The sequence below is a fragment of the Natrix helvetica genome (assembly GCF_964273705.1).
Source record: "Natrix helvetica genome assembly, chromosome: 7".
Taxonomy (NCBI): domain Eukaryota; kingdom Metazoa; phylum Chordata; class Lepidosauria; order Squamata; family Natricidae; genus Natrix; species Natrix helvetica.
Genome location: NC_138558.1, coordinates 56,592,624 through 56,609,017, shown reverse-complemented (window position 1 = coordinate 56,609,017; position 16,394 = coordinate 56,592,624). Strand labels below are relative to the sequence as shown.

The window sequence follows — 16,394 nt, the reverse complement described above, 5'->3', positions numbered from 1 at the left end:
CAATGACCTCTCTTGTTCATCCAGCTGGGTACATCTTTGACTAGAGACAACATTGCATTAAATAATACTACTTTAAAATGGATACCAATAGGCCTGAAGATAGTCTGCTTATTACAGATGGAACAATTATTATATACTACTTTTGTATTTTTAGGAATAGGGTAGGATAGGACAGAACAGGACAGGACAGAACAGGACAGAACAGAACAAAATAGAATAGAACATTAGAGCTGGAAGGGACTTTGGAGATTTCTAGTCCAATCTCTTGCTCAAGCAGAAGACCCTATGCCAGTGATGGCAAACCTATGGCACGCATGCCACAAGTGGCACGCGGAGCCATTTGTCAGGAAACACGAGGTGCTGCCCTGTCAGCTGGCCAGCGCGTGCATGCTGAGTTCACCTTTTTAAAAGCCATTTTTCGCCCTCCCCAGGCTCCAGAGGCTTTATAGGAGCCTAGGGAGGGTGAAAAGAGCCTCCCCCCACCCCCCGGAGGCCCTCCGGAGGCTTCAGGGACCCTCCGGAGGCTTCCCTGAAGCCTTCGGAGTGCTTAAAACCACCCTCCGAGCAAACCGGAAGTAACTTCTGGGTTGCTTGGAGGCTTCAGGGACGGTCCGGAGGCTTCCCTGACACCTTCGGAGCGCTTAAAACGACCCTCCAAGCAAACCGGAAGTCACTAGTGAAAATTTAAAGAAACAAAATTTACCAAGAATTTTTGAGGCTGCAAGAAAGATTAAACCAGGAAAAGTGCATGGACTAGATGGATTATCAGTTTTTTTTAAAAAAAATATGTTTTGACATTTTTTGCAACCTGTACAGAACACAACAAATGTTATCTTATAGGGAGAGTTAGTGGCTGATATAGCACTAATACAGAGGTGGGTTCCTGCCGGTTCGCACCTCTTCGGGCATACCAGTTCCAGAAATTTGCCGTACTTTTGTGTACCCGTTCCAGGCCCCTATACCAGACGCCCCCCTGCCCTGCAGCTCATTTGCAAGGTGCTTCTCAAAGAGAAGGAAGCGAGGGTGGGGCTTCTTCAGAGGACCTGAGGCAAGAGCAGAGTTGAAGTCCATTCTGAAGCAGCTGGAAAAGGTATGTGTGGGTCAGAGGGAGGGGGAGGAATTCAAACTTCATCCTCCTGGTGCTGTGTGGGGCTTTGGGCAAAGGCTGAAGGGAAGGACCCTGGCTTGCTTGTGCTCTCCCTCCCCAAGTGTAGTTTGATTGCAGGCGGAGCCACGTTGCCTTTTCAAACCTGTAATCAGTGAAGCTGGGCTGGATTTTTACATAGTGGATCCTTCCGGGCCTGGGGCAAGTGTGTGTGCTACAGCATGGCTCCTTGCCTGGCTTCCTGCCTCCTCTTGTGGTCTCCTCAGTGCTCGCACGTGCTCTCCCTCCTCAAGTGTAGTGACTTCCTCCCCAGGCCCCATCCATTTCTCTCTCTCACACACACAGCTGGATAAAACTATATAAAAATCCAGCCCAGCTTCACTGATTACAAGTTTGAAAAGGCAATGTGGCTCTGCCTGCAATCAAACTGCACTTGAGGAGGGAGAGCACAAGGGAGCACTGAGGAGACCACAGGAGGAGGCAGGAAGCCAGGCAAAGAGCCATGCTGTAGCACACACACTTTCCCCCAGCCTTTTACTTTTGGAAGGCTCGGATTGGCTCCCTTCCGGCTTCTCTGCACCCCAGACTTCTCTGCACCTCTCCTCTCACCCCAGCCTGCCAGCAGGAGGTAAATGGGTGGGTTTTATTGTATTCCAGACATTTCCCACCCAGACAGCAGGCTGCATTTGAAATGGGGGAAGTGTTTAGGGAAGGCAGCGGGGGAATGGGGTGGTGGCGGCAGAGGAGCTGCTTTCAAGCCATTGGAAAAGATATCCAATCCAACTTTTGTGTGTGTGTGTTTGTTTGAGAGAGAGAGAGTGAGAGAGGGAAAGGGGTAGGAGAGATAGTCCAATCCAACTTCTGTGTGTGTGTGTGTGTGTGTGTGTGTGTTTGAGAGAGGGGGGGAAGGAGGGAGAGAGTGAGAAAGGAGGGGAAAGGAGAAGAGAAAGAAAAAGAAAGAAGGAAACTTCTTTCGCAAAGGAGAAAAACAAATGCTGTCGCTTTAAATCAGAACTGAGCATACCTGGCTGTGGAATTCTGGGAGTTGAAGTCCACAAGTCTTAATATTTTTAAATTGAAAAGGTGGAGGAAAGAACAAATTGGTTATATGGTTACATGTTATATGGTTTTATGTTTTTGAAGTTTTGGTGTTTGTGCAATATGAGCATTGTGTTTCTAAAAGGCTTGTGAATGGAGCCAAACTTTCTCTAGAGTCATTATCTCATTATGTCTATCTGGCAGGCATGTGGAATGAGCCTTAGGCAGGTTTCTTTGTTAGCAGAAAGAAAGAAAAATAGCACAGCAATTTAGGGCTAGAAGGCTACTAGGAGGTCATCTAGTCCAATCCCCTGCTGCAGCAGGAAACCTTACATTGTATGGATTATTTTGGTGCCTCTAACAGAGAGGAAAATTGCCAGAAATGAGAAATAGTTTACTAGGACAAGGCTGCCATGCAGAGGAAGGCAGAGATAGTCCTTGATTATGACTACAATTGAGCCCAAAATTTTGGTTGCTAAGCAAAAGCATTGTTAAGTGAGCATCAGCACATTTTACCCAATCCATGACATCTCCTGGTGAGTGACATCAAGTTGGCCACTCCCACCCAGTCACATGACTGCCAAGCCACTCCCACAAAACAGGCCAAAACACACCTACAGAATAGGTTCTAAAAAAAATTGAAACTTATCACTGCACTAATACTTATAGGAGTAGAGGGACAAGATTTGACCTTAACAAGACTTTAATGAGAAATTTATTCATGAGGATCATTGTGGGTTTTTAGGGACAATAACATTAAACATTAAAAGAATAACATTAGGAATGTGTTGGACATTTCGTAATACTTCGGGCAGAATAATGAAAAATAAGCCATACCGATTTTCTTATATGCAGAACAGGCCTTTGACAGATTTTTTAAACAGATTAACGGAGTTGGAAGGGACCTTGTAGATCATCTAGTCCAACCCCCTGTCCAAACAGGAGGCCCTACATCATTTCTGACAAATGGCAGTCCAGTCTCTTCTTGAAAGCTTCCAGTGATGAAGCTCCTACAACTTCTGAAAGAAAGCTGTTCCATTGGTTGATTGTTCTCACTGCTAGTTTGAACTGGGCTTTCCTGTTTTGGGAAAATGCGAATTTTGGAGAGTTTTATAAAATGGATAAGATCAATTTACATTTCACAGAAAGCACTAACTGAGATATAAGAAAATAATGTGAAATACAAAGGGGAAAAATACTGCTGCCCATTTCCCCCCTCTTTATTTATTTTGTTTCTTGAAATACTGAATGGATTATAAGACAAAATGAGAGTATTGTGGGAATAAAGATTTTAAAAAAGAAGCTAAGAGCTTTTACAGATGACTTGGTGTTGGTTTTGGAAGACACTTTAGAAAATTGAAATAATAATGGGCAGATTAAAAGAATTTGGTGCATTAGCAAGCTTTAAGATTAACCAACAGAAAATGGAAATGTTACAAAAATATGAAAATATAAAATCAAACAAAATTGATGAAGCAAATGGATTTTAAGACTGAGATTAAGGTTAAAATATTTGGGTAACACTAGGGCAAATATGAATTGTATGTTATTTTAAAATAATTATATTAAGATATGGGATGAAATTAAAAAGATATGTTAAGTTGGGAGAAGCTACAACTGTCTTTGCTGGGGAGAATTTCTGCGATAAAGATAAATACTTTTATTAGACTGGTGTTTTTGTTTCAGACAATACTTGTTTTGGCAGCTGATGTGCAATTTAAACAATAGGGAAGAGATATCTAAATGTGTGTGCAGAGGAAAAGAATATGAGTTACATATAAGATGATACAAAATACAAAAGAAAGGGGAGAATTGGTTTCAGTCTACCTTGATCCAGGTAGGAATCTTAGAAGAGTGTGTGTGGGGAATTAACTCTCTAAGGCAGAGCTGTCAAACTCCCAACCCATGTGCCGGTTACATCATACTCAGTTTATTGAAGGGGGAAAAAGTCCCGATATGTCACATGATGCTGCTGTGACGCCACAAGTTTGACACTCCTGCTTTAAGGTTACCTGCTACTTTTAGGCACAGATTGGGAGAGTGAAATAGACTTTAGCTTAATCATGCCTGCTTAACCATGCCTGCCTCCAGCCAAAGGATGGCATTTGGGAGTTAATTCTAAAGCTGCTCTGAGAAACAGGCTGCATTCATTCTAACTACAAAAACAAGGGGAAGTGGTGCCAATCAGGAATCTACATTGCTACAATTACAATCAGTTAGGATGCAAATGCAGTATAGTGACATACACTCAAGATTATGACTTGCAATCCTGTAAACTAAATAAATTTCTACCACACCCCAGGATAAGACTAGGCTATGTTGTAGATCTGAAAGACAGACAGATCCATTAGCCAAATTGTGCTGCAAACACTTTAAATGTTACTTACTCCATTGTAACTATAGTAACAGTGAGATGGTTTAGAAAGCAAAGAAGCAGAACAATGCTTCCAGCATTGCTAATGTGTACATTCATTACAAACCCGCATGGTCAAGGCAATTTGATAAAGGTCACAACAAAATCAGGAAATGGGAAACTGCATTACTTCTGAAGAAAGTGCAAATAAGCCGCTGTGCTGATCAAATGACTTCATCAAGGGAGTTGTAGAACCATAAGATTTGATTTGGGAAAATGTTTACATACATTTCTTCCTTTCTTTCATTCTCCAACTAGACAGATTGTCATGTTATACTACTAAGCATGGGCCAAAGGTGTTTTTTCAAGAGGCAACTGGTTTTTCCCTTGAAGATGTTTCACTTCTCATCTAAGATGCTTATTCAGCTCCGAAGAATGGATGGTGGAGAATGGAAGGATTTATACTCCTTGCAGACAGCTGGCTATTTGTATTCTTTTAGCAAGTTGTTAAGGTCACCTGGAGGTTTATCTGTGTCATCAGGGTCACCTAAGTGGTGCAAATGGGTTGGCACATTCTTGGAACTGTTGAAAGGACTGTGTTGTAGGCTGGAGATAGAATAGATGATGTTGTATCCCTTCCCCTCTGTTGTTCAATTTTGTTCAGTGTTGTTGACTGTACAACTTTGACATAGATGATCTTTTTGACCCCCTCTTTCAAACTAGCTGTTCTCTGTGTCCAAAATGTGGACTTAGCTATCTTCAAAAGAATGGCCCTTTTAATGCAAATGGACTGGTGAATCTAATCCTGATGGGTTTGCTTTCCTATGTTGTGCCATGCATTTATGAAATGGTTTTGTTTTGTTTTCCCAATGTACAGATCTGCACATGTACACAGTTTTCTGTTGGAGGCAAATCTGGTTAAAATATGGATTATGAGGTTATATGTAAAATCTTTGGAATTTCTTAGGACTACAATATAATTTAAATGCAGGATACAATATAATACAATACAATAGAATAGAATAGCAGAGTTGGAAGGAACCTTGGAGGTCTTCTAGTCCAACCCCCTGCCTAGGCAGGAAACCCTATACTGTTTCAGACAAATGGCTATCCAACATCTTCTTAAAGACTTCCAGTGTTGCGGCATTGGGGCATTGGGGATAGCTTTTATACCTTTCACTTGATTATTTATATTGGTCTTATATTACATTTGGGGGGGGGGGGAAACATGTGTTCCAAATTGTGTAAGCTGCTCTACCTCTTTAAAAAAGATGAGTAGCATGTCAGTAAAGCAATCTGTACATGTATATTTGATTTTTCTTACTTGAATCTGAGTTTAGTTTTCTCTAAGTTGAATTTCATTTTCATAGATAGGGCTCATTTGTTCGGCATGATTGAATTCGCAACCTTCTGAGTGGGAAGTGTCTTCACTACTAGACCATCATACCATTCACAAAATACTATTACTCTTGTATGATTGAAAAAGGGAAAGGAAGAAAAGTAATTATAATAGCTATTGCTCCTGCTAACCTGAGAAAGGGACCTACAGTATGTACCTAATAAATTATGCTATTTAGGAAAAAACCTCTATAGTCATGATTCAAAGATGTTTGCTTTACTGGCTATTATACAGTTTTCATTTAGTTTAATATTGAAAATGTTGTGGAAATATTACAGTTGATAATATTCATTAGTAGATAAACAAAGCAATATTTCCTAAAATTTGGATGTAACATAGAAGCTTAGGAGAATCAAAATGAGCATATATCATTTTCTCTTTTTGTAAACTTTTTCCTGAGAATTAACTAAGTGCAAAATTTGCAAATATGCTTTCTATTTAGATATACCTTAGTACAAAATGCTGATTGTGACATGCCTACAAGCAATGCTTGTAATATAGCCACTATTTTATTAAAAGAATATAAAAAACTAGTACAAACTAATAAAAAAAATACGAAAATACAAAAATGCAGAAAGAAAGAAAAAAATAGAAGTATGAAACTTTTGATTTTTTTTCAGCAAAAAAGTTCACTTACTAAATTATTTCTTACTCTATGATTACAAAAGGAAACTCACTGTTTTCTATAACATAGATTTTTTCTAAAAATCAAAATTATAAAATACATTTTTCCATTTTATGCAAAAAGGGGCTTCCAGTGAGTCATCAATGTAGATAATATTGTTCTAGGCAAAAAGGTAATATTTAGCCATCTCTGCAAGTTCCATAATATTTATCAGCTAGTCCTCTATTGTGGATATTATCACATTTCCCACTTTTGAAAATATATTAGACTTGCTACAGTTATTACATATAACCCAGATGGCACATGGAACCATTTGTTAGGGCATGTGAGGCGTTGCCCTGCCAGCTGATTTCAGCCTTCCTTTTCAGCCATTTCTCACCCTCCGGAGGCTTCAGGGAAATCCGTTCCTAAAGTTCCGGGTTGCCCGTAGGGCCGTTTTTCTCCCTCCGGAGGCTTCAGGAGGCTTCCCTGAAGCCTCTGGAGGGTGAAAAACTACTCTATGGGCAACCCAGAAGTTAGAAAATGAGCTGTTTCCAGCCTCCAGAGGGCCTGTGGGGAGGTGGGGGAGGCCGTTTTTGCCTTCCCCGGACTCCTAGAAAGCCTCTGGAGCCTGGGCAGGGCGAAAAACTACTCCACCATACCATTGAGCGCCAAAAGCAGGGGGAAGGGTGGGGGGTCGCATGTGTGTGTGCACATGTGTGTGGGGGTAGTGCATGCATGCATGGGGGAGGGCATGCAATGGCAAAAAGGTTAGCCATCACTGATATATAACATGACTTTTTAAATAGTTGTTTATCTATATCCCAAAAGAATGCCTTTTGTAATCTTATTAAAAACTTTTATGTGAAAGACTTGATGACCAAAGTCATAATCGGAGACAAAGAATAATACATAGAGTGATGATCATAGCAGATGGAAAATTGCAACATTTTTGTTTCTTCACAAACAAAAATAAAAATAGTGATAATGCAATAGTACCATAATGATAATACAACGCATAGGCAAATCCACATATACATGATTGATTATGTGCCACCAAGTTGATATTGACTCTTAGGGATCACAAAAGCAAGAACTTCAGGGTGATATATCCATTTTCTGCATCTTCAGATCTTCCAACAGTACTATACAATACAATACAATAGCAGAGTTGGAAGGGACCTTGGAGGTCTTCTAGTCCAACCCCCTGCCTAGGCAGGAAACCCTATACCATTTCAGACAAATAGCTATCCAACATCTTCTTAAAGACTTCCAGTGTTGGGGCATTCACAACTTCTGGAGGCAAGCTGTTCCACTGATTAATTGTTCTAACTGTCAGGAAATTTCTCCTCAGTTCTAAGTTGCTTCTTTCCTTGATTAGTTTCCACCCATTGCTTCTTGTTCTACCCTCAGGTGCCTTGGAGAATAGTTTGTCTCCCTCTTCTTTGTGGCAACTCCTGAGATATTGGAACAATGCTATCATGTCTCCCCTAGTCCTTCTTTGTCTTAAGCTAAACATACCCAGTTCCTGCAACCGTTCTTCATATGTTTTAGTCTCCAGTCCCCTAATCATCTTTGTTGCTCTTCTCTGCACTCTTTCTAGAGTCTCCACATCTTTTTTACATCGTGGCAACCAGAACTGAATGCAGTATTCCAAGTGTGGCCTTACCAAGGCATTATAAAGTGGTATTAACACTGATCTTGATTCTATCCCTCTGTTGATGCAGCCTAGGACTGTGTTGGCTTTTTTGGCAGCTGCTGCACACTGCTGGCTCACACTATGACTGTAATCAATCCATCCACCTATGTCCAGGTCATTCTCTTTTTTCTTTACTCCTATTGTTCCCAAAATTATAGACTTCTCAAGGGATCCAGACTTAGTTTATACATAATGTGCCCAAGTTATTATATGTTGAGTGAGAACTCTGGTTGATTTCTTCAATGATCCATTTGTTTACTTGACTACCCATAGTATTGTCAGAAGTATTTTCCAACATCACAGATGAATATTATAAATACTTTTTTCTTACCAGACTTCTTCAAAATTCAATTTTATCATTGGTAGAGTGTCACAGGGAAAAATATTGCCTGCATAATTCTGATCTTTATAGGTATAGACATATCACGGCAATTGAAAAGCTTTCCAAGTACTTCACTCATTCTGCATAATATTTCATATTTCTTGACCTTTTGTTTTTTTACTGTTGATAGTTAAACCTATCCATCACTTCAAAATCTTCATTGTCAGTTCTAAGATTGGTTGCTGCATGACCTAGAATGGTCTTCTTTGTATTTAATCTTAATTCCATTTTTCAATTATGACCCCTTGACTTTCCTTACTAATGAAAATGTAGATCATTTGCATTTTCTCTATCAGTTTTATTAGCATAGAACAGATTATTTTATTTATATTTTAAAACTAGGCTCATATTTGAATCCCATTTAATAAACCAGGAAAGAGTATCGGCTTTGTCACTTCCTTTCCACCCTGGAGCTGTTCCATCATTTTCATGTGAATTCAAGTCAAAATTAGCTACCTCCTTGGTAATACCAAATACATCTCAAAATTGCAATAGTCAGCATGTTGTTTAAGCTCTAGAAAAATAATCCTGTAAAAAAAAAATGAATTTGACACAGGATGAATGATCTATGTTCTTAATCACTACACTTCACATCAAAGTGCTCTACAACACTGACAATGCATGTTTTTACGGGTGACCTAGATAATATTTTGCATTTTTGTCTGGGCAAAGGTTTTACAAGCCATTGGTTACAGAAGGATTCCATTTCAGAATTCTTAAATAATTCCAATGTGATTGATTTTTCTTTAAAAACATATTTTATCTAAAACTGACTGCAATGCCACAAGTTTGGAAAGTAGCCAATGTAGTGTCAATCTTTAAAATTGATTCCAGGAAATTGAAAACTATTTCAAATGTACTGCTGGAATACTCACATTTGTTGGCTTTTACTGGGTAGAAACTGCAGGAGATAGGCACTTCCTCAAATAACTAAACCTCTTGCAATGTAGGTTTTTATAGATGATAGCAAGCATCTTGAATCGTAATGGGCAGTATATTGGCTGAGGGAAAAGAATTTGCAGTTTAATAAGATCAACGGGGCCCCAACGGATGCATTAGAAGTATGAAGAAATTGAGGGGGAAAAATCAGCATTGCTAGTGCAGATGAAAATTATTGGAGCATATCAGCCAACATAAATGTAGATAGGGATGAACTCATTAGTAGTGCACTTGAAAAATAATTTGACCAAATCATTCACCATGAATGTGTCTGTTAAATAATTGGAAGCATAGGCAGTTTTCATAATGGAAAAACAGGAAATGGAATCTTTGATATTTATATTGGGATCACTGTTATTTAAGTTGTTTATAAATGTTCTACCATAGAAGTGGTAGAACATTTATAGTTATATGCTCAGCAAGCAAGTATGCACTTGCCATATTCCCCAGTGCTATTTTATTTTATTTTTTGTCACCATAGGGTGACCATCCATCATATTTCTTTAGTGTCCCATCTGTTGTCAATGTGTTTTGCTTCAGTTATGGATGTAACAAGATATTCCTGGGTGATTAGATGAAATTGGAGCATGAATGTGCTTCTTTTACTTTTGGCAGACTTTGGTGTTGATGCTAAATGAAGTTATTTTCCTGTCAAATCCCTCTGTTTATTAAGACTAACACAACAGATTTAACTCTGGACACCTGCTAGATAACGATCAATAGGCTGAAAGGTCTAACCAGTTTAATGTGTCACTTATAACAATGCCTGATGTTTTAAAGGATTACTCCTAGGAAAGATGGAAAGAAGAATTACTCTTAAAGCACCTATGTAGGTGAGATTAACGTATTGAGCAGGGGAGAATTAATAATTCCCATTCCAAACATAGCTGTGTGGAGAATCTTTTTGTGCTGTATATAATAAGAAACACTGCACAAAAAGGAACTAATTTTACCCTACTCTGGCCAAAACTAATAGTACTGTACATGCAAATGTACATAATATAGGAGTAAGCAACATAATGCAGAGCACCAGAAAAATATGAAATAATAAATAAATGAAATGAAGGCATGAGATAAGCAAAAGAATTGTAACTACAGTAAACCCAGCTAATATTAACATCATTCCTTCAACATCATTCCTACATCATTCCCATAACATCATTTCTCGCAAACCATCCTTGTTTCTTTTATGTCTCTATCTGTACCCCATTTCAAAATGGCAGTGTTGTGCAATTTTCTTCAGGATTTCAGTCGAAGAATTCTGTGAGACTATAATGCCTTAAAAGCTCTACTTTTTATGCTTTAAAAGATATCATCAGGTGTGAACAATAAAGTCCACATGTTAAGGATTCAATTCCATTCCTCTTATGATTACATAGACTCCAAATTAATTCCCTGCTTGACTCCTCCTTATGACTCTGCCAGAATTTGTCTGACAGCTATTCTTAAAACTGCTGAAAGAACTGAAAGATGCGCAACAGAGTTCATTTCTTTCCAAATTCCTTACTTAATGACAAAGTTCAAAGTTAGCACCGCTTGAAAAAAATAGTTTTGGACCAATCTTCTCATTTACAGCCATATTATTATCCTGCAGTGAAGTGAACACCATTCAGCTACTTAGTAACTGGGGTGCATTTACCATTATTACAACACCTATAGTCATGTGATTGCTATTGACATGCTTGACAACTGGTTTCCAGCGATCAGAATTAGTTGAGAATACAAAACTGAAGTTTCAAGTAATGTCATGAGATATATTGCTTAATGACCACTGTGGTTTGCTTGAAGTGGAAGCAATGTAAGTCCAGTAGTGTCATATGCTTATTTTTTGCTTAGTAACCACAGTGCTTAGCAATGGAATTTCTAATCCCAGTTTTAACAGGAACTCCTTTAAAAAAAAAATCTGTCCTAATAACATCAAACAACTACTCTGAATGCTTGCCTGTGGAAATAATGGCTGGGTGAAAGAAGGGAAACTGAAGAATATCCATTTTAATTACTTCTCTCTAAAACTGCAAAATCCTGTCTAGTTCTTTTACATCATTATATGAATATATATTTTTAATTGCCTAGCATTTGTTACATAATACCTGTAGCAATGATTGACAACTACTGAATACTGAAATTTGCCAGACAATTCAAATACACTTGAATTTTAAATATTAAGCCTTACTGCCTAAATATAAAAGATTTTATATATAATCCTAAAATTGTTTTTTTAAAAAAAAACATATTTCTGGTTATATCAATATGCGGCCAGGGAATTAAAATTATTTATGGAACTTTAATAACTACACATCAGTGGTGGGTTTCAAATTTTTTTACTACCTTATTCTGTGGGTGGGGCCTATTTTGTGGGCATGGCTTGGCAGTCATGTGACCGGTGGGCATGGTCAACTTATAAAATGTGGTGAAACTCATTTAACAACACTCTTGCTTAGCAACCAAAATTTTGGGCTCAATTGTGGTCATAAGTTCGTTCTTTCTTTCTTTCTTTCTTTCTTTCTTTCTTTCTTTCTTTCTTTCTTTCTTTCTCTTTCCTTCTTTCTTTTCTCTTTCTCTTTCTTTTTCTATCTTTGTCTCTTTTCTCTCTCTCTCTCTCTCTCTCTCTCTTCTTTCCTTCCTTCCTTTCTCTTCCTTTCTGTCTTACCCTTTCTCTTTCTTTCTCCCCCCACTTTCTGTCAAATACACACCTAACCCTTTACCCTCCAAAAATTAAAACTTTATTTTTAAAGCATTTTGCACCCGGGGAAAGTCGGAACAAGGCACACCAGCCACACATCACCTCCACTGACTTTGAAGTCTTTCTCTCATGCTGCCAAACCCCCTTGTGCTCTTCACCTGCAGTCGCCCCTTCAACCTCCCACCTGTGGAGGATACGAGGTGGTCCTCCTGGAGGAGCAACCAAGGGGCACTTTCCCCCATCCACTGAATAGCACGTAGGCTGAGGAAAGTGAGAGGGGAGCTGCTCTTTTTTTCTGTGGGCCAGAAGGAGGTGAGGCGGCCTCAGGTGCCATTCAGGGACTCTCAGAGGCGTCGCTTCTTGGCCTGAAACAAGGCGAGGAAGGAGTCTCTGGTGGCTGCAGCACAATCCCAGGGCAATCAGTTCCGCCTCTCCCTTCCCCAAGCATGTCCCATTGCTGCTGGTGCCACTTTTGGTGAATCAGGTTTGGCAGTGGCACCCTTGCCAGAGACTCCTTCCTCGCCACTGTTTCGGGCCGAGAAGCGACGCCTCTGAGGGGCTGTCCCCAGATGGCACCTGAGGCCGTCTCGCCTCCTTCTGCCACATGGAAAAAAGAGCAGCTCCACTCTCACACTCTTCCCGCTGAAGCTGCTCGGCCTGAAACACAAGAATTGTGGAGAAAGCATTTTCAAGCTGAGCAGCAACAATAGAAAGAGCGCAAATCTCCAGAGCTGGAGAAAGTGGCTGCCAGCGATGCTCTCAGGGAGAAGACATTGCGAGCGAAGAAGGCTTGGCCTCTCAGGAGCCACCAAACACTCGCCGCCCCTCTGACACCTGCCAAGCCTCCTCCCACTACAGACACGCCTTCTCTTTTCTCCTGGTGAGATCTGCCACCTGAAACATGACAATCGTGGAGGAAAGCATTTTCAGGTGGACGATCCCTGCCCCGATTCCAAAAAACAGTGCGTGCGAAAGGCGTTGCCACCTAAAAGCTCTTTCCTCCATGATCCTCGTGTCTGCAGTGGGAGGAGGTTTGGCGGGGGTCAGAGGGGTGGCAAGTGCTTGGCGGCTCCTAAGGGGCTTTCAAAAAGCTTTGAAAGAGGCTCTAGCAACTGGCGGGTGGCATGCACGAGTTACCGCACCTGCTTCCAGGCTCACAGACTTTGCTAGCTTGTGGGAGGCACATGCGAGCAGGCACGGCCATTCCCAGCCTCACTGTTGTTGGCGGCTCTTGGAGGAAGGATGCTGGCCGGCACTCGCTTCCCTTCCCACTTGCTACTGCTTGCCCTCACCCCGCTTTCCCGGCCAGCCACCCAGCTAAGCAGGGCAGGCAGGGCTGCAGCCGGCAGGCCGCAGAGGCAGCAATGGTGAGCGGTAAGGGAAGCAAGCGCTGGCCAGCATCCCTGCCTCCTTCCTCTGTGAGTGCAGTCGGGGAAAAATCAGGGGGAGAGAGGGAGGAGAAGGCCGTCCCTAGCAGAAGCTTGACTTTCTCCTCCCTCTCCCCCTCTGATTTCTCTCTGCCAGAGCAGTGTTGAAACCTGTTCCAGCCTCGGCTCCTCTGAAGAAGCCCCATGCACGCTTCTTTCTCTTTGAGAAGCAGCTTGCAAAACAGGGAATTTTCTGACATTTTGCAAGCCACTTTTCGAAGAGAAAGAAGCATGCACAGGGCTTCTTCAGAGGAGCCGATTCCATAGCAGCATTGAAGCCCATTCCAGCCTCGGCTCCTCTGCAGAAGCCCCGCACACGCTTCCTTCTCTTTGAGAAGCACCTTGAAAATGGGGGCAGGCCAGGGGATCATACTGGTATGAGGGCATGGCCAGGCTGCAGTTGCTACGCGTACGCAAATGTACGGCCAATTTTCACTACCCGTCCGCCTGTACCGATGCGTACTGGGAGGAATCCATCTCTGCTACACATGTGACTAGCATGACATTGTTACATAGAAAGTTAAAAGGATCTGAATTATCAGAAGCACGTGCGCGTGCTCACACACACACACACAAAAGGTAAAAGTTCTCCTCACACATATATGCTAGTCAATTTTAGGAGGCTTATCTCCATTTCAAAGCCGAAGAGCCAGCGCTGTCTTAAGACATCTCTGTTCTCATGTGGGCCGGTATGACAAAACGCTGAAGGTGCACGGAACACTGTTACCTTCCCACCAAAGGTGGTTCCTATTTTCTACTTGCATTTTTACATGCTTTCGAATTGCTAGGTTGGCAGAAGTTGGGATAAGTAAAAGGATCTCACTCCATTACACGACACTAGGATTCGAACTGCTGAACTGCTCGACAAGCTCAGAGTCTTAGCCACTGTGCCACCACGTGTGTGTATATATGTATATATGTATGTATGTATACACACACATACACACACACACACACACTTAATTTGTTATAAATTGCTAAGGTTAATGATGGGGGTTTCTATTATAATTGCATATTGAAATTTGAATAGCATTCTATTTAAAAATAATTTACATTACTAGGAATATAAAATATTTTTTAAAAAAAATGAAAAAAGAGCAAGTTTCAATATGAATAGAAAACAGAAATGGACAATACAATTTGAAATATTTATTTTTGCTGTATGTATCCATGAAGGAGAAAAAGAAGCAGAAAAAGAAGCTCAGTAAATGTTTTTTTTAAATGTTTGGAAAGTTGGGGAAATGCAACTGTATTGTATCACACTTTGTCAGCTTCACAAAATTCTGAGAGTGTGTCTCTTGAGCAATGCCCCAAAACTTTCCCTACAGCTTCCTGACATTGTATTACACCCCTCACTAAGCCTTTGAGGAAATTCAGCTGACAAAAATCACAAAGAAATCCTTGTGGCTTTGTCGGCTGAGAAGAGCATTTGAAGTTTAAAAGAAGGAACAAAAATAAAAATGTAACCACCTTATCAGGCATGCCCTCCTTTTCCCTTCTGAAAACAAAAGCAAGAATTTACTTATTGTTTTTATTTATATAGCAGGCCATCTTATGTCCCATAATCCTGAGTAGTTTACAACCAGCAAATAATTGCAATAACTCCCAGAACCCTCCAAAACAACACATCACCAAACATCAACAGCCAATTCTCCTGAGCTCCAGCGTCAATGTACCTTATGTTCCAGGAAGAGCCAAACCTTCAAGACTTTCAGAAAACCAGAAGGAAAGGCTTGTTGGATCTTCCAGGGCACTGGGAGTTTTCCAAAGGGCAGGGGACTCTGTTGAAAAGGCACACTACTTAGGTTGGCTAGATAGCAATATTTAAGGAAGGAATTTGGAGTTCTGCCCACTCCAATTGATCTGGTGGAATGGGCAGAACTTTTCAAGGAGAAGCGGTATGGACAAATTAGGTCCCATTTTCACTCCTTTCTCTGTCACTGAATAAAGGTCTTTTAATAAATTCCCTTTTTTTCCTTTTGGATGGGGATAAAGTTTAACTTGATTGTGGTCTTATATTAATTTTCTGTTCTCTCTTAATGCATATGTTTGACTATATTTTAAAACATTGCAAATATCAATAATTTTAAGCACTAAAGGAGAAAACCACAATACATAAATGCTTAAAATACAAACCCAAATAAATATTAAAAAGGGCTGTGGAAATTGCAGGTATCAGTTCTCTTAAACAATGCAGATGGTAACTCAACATGCACTAACAGTTTTTTCTGAAAATTAGAATTGGGCCATGTTAATTTCAATTTCCGGCTAAGTCTTTTATTTTATTTTTCATCTACATACATTTCTTACGGAAGTGCTTCTTCTCATCAAATGGCACATTAACATAATGCTTATGGCCAATACGTTTGTTGCAGAGCTTTAAAACAAAAGTACTGTATACTTTCTTTAATTAGGATTGCAATAACCTCCCATCTGGTGTGACTCATTGCTGCAGCCTGTGCAGCAATATTTAAAAATAATCAGAACTGAATTTTTTCCTTTTCCAAATGATTATTTATGCAGAAATACCATTTTCCCCTTCATTCCGTTTTCTTTTGAGTGTCCTATTGTGAACTTTATATTCCACAATACATTATTTTTTGTTATTTATGTATATAGCTATAACCATAGCTGGAAGAAGAGGTACATCTTGAGGAGCTTCCCAGCTTGGAAACTTCCACTTGTACAGGCATTGAGGTTTGCTTGCTGTGAATTCTGGGAGCTGCAATTCGGACACAAAAGCTGTGGTTGTATTGTATGTGCTT

At 40.3% G+C, this 16,394-nt stretch overlaps 1 protein-coding gene across 1 annotated transcript in view; it reads right to left on the bottom strand.

Annotated features, from left to right (window-relative positions):
- Window positions 1-2,851: 2,851 nt before the first annotated feature.
- GRIA2 (glutamate ionotropic receptor AMPA type subunit 2) overlaps window positions 2,852-16,394 on the bottom strand; it is a 216,546-nt gene continuing 203,003 nt past the window's right edge. The window contains exons 18-19 of the transcript XR_014175904.1: window positions 9,456-9,581; window positions 2,852-3,221 (exon numbers count right to left, since the gene is read on the bottom strand). The gene's annotated coding sequence lies outside the window, so the exon portion shown is untranslated. The remainder of the gene's footprint in view (window positions 3,222-9,455; window positions 9,582-16,394) is intronic.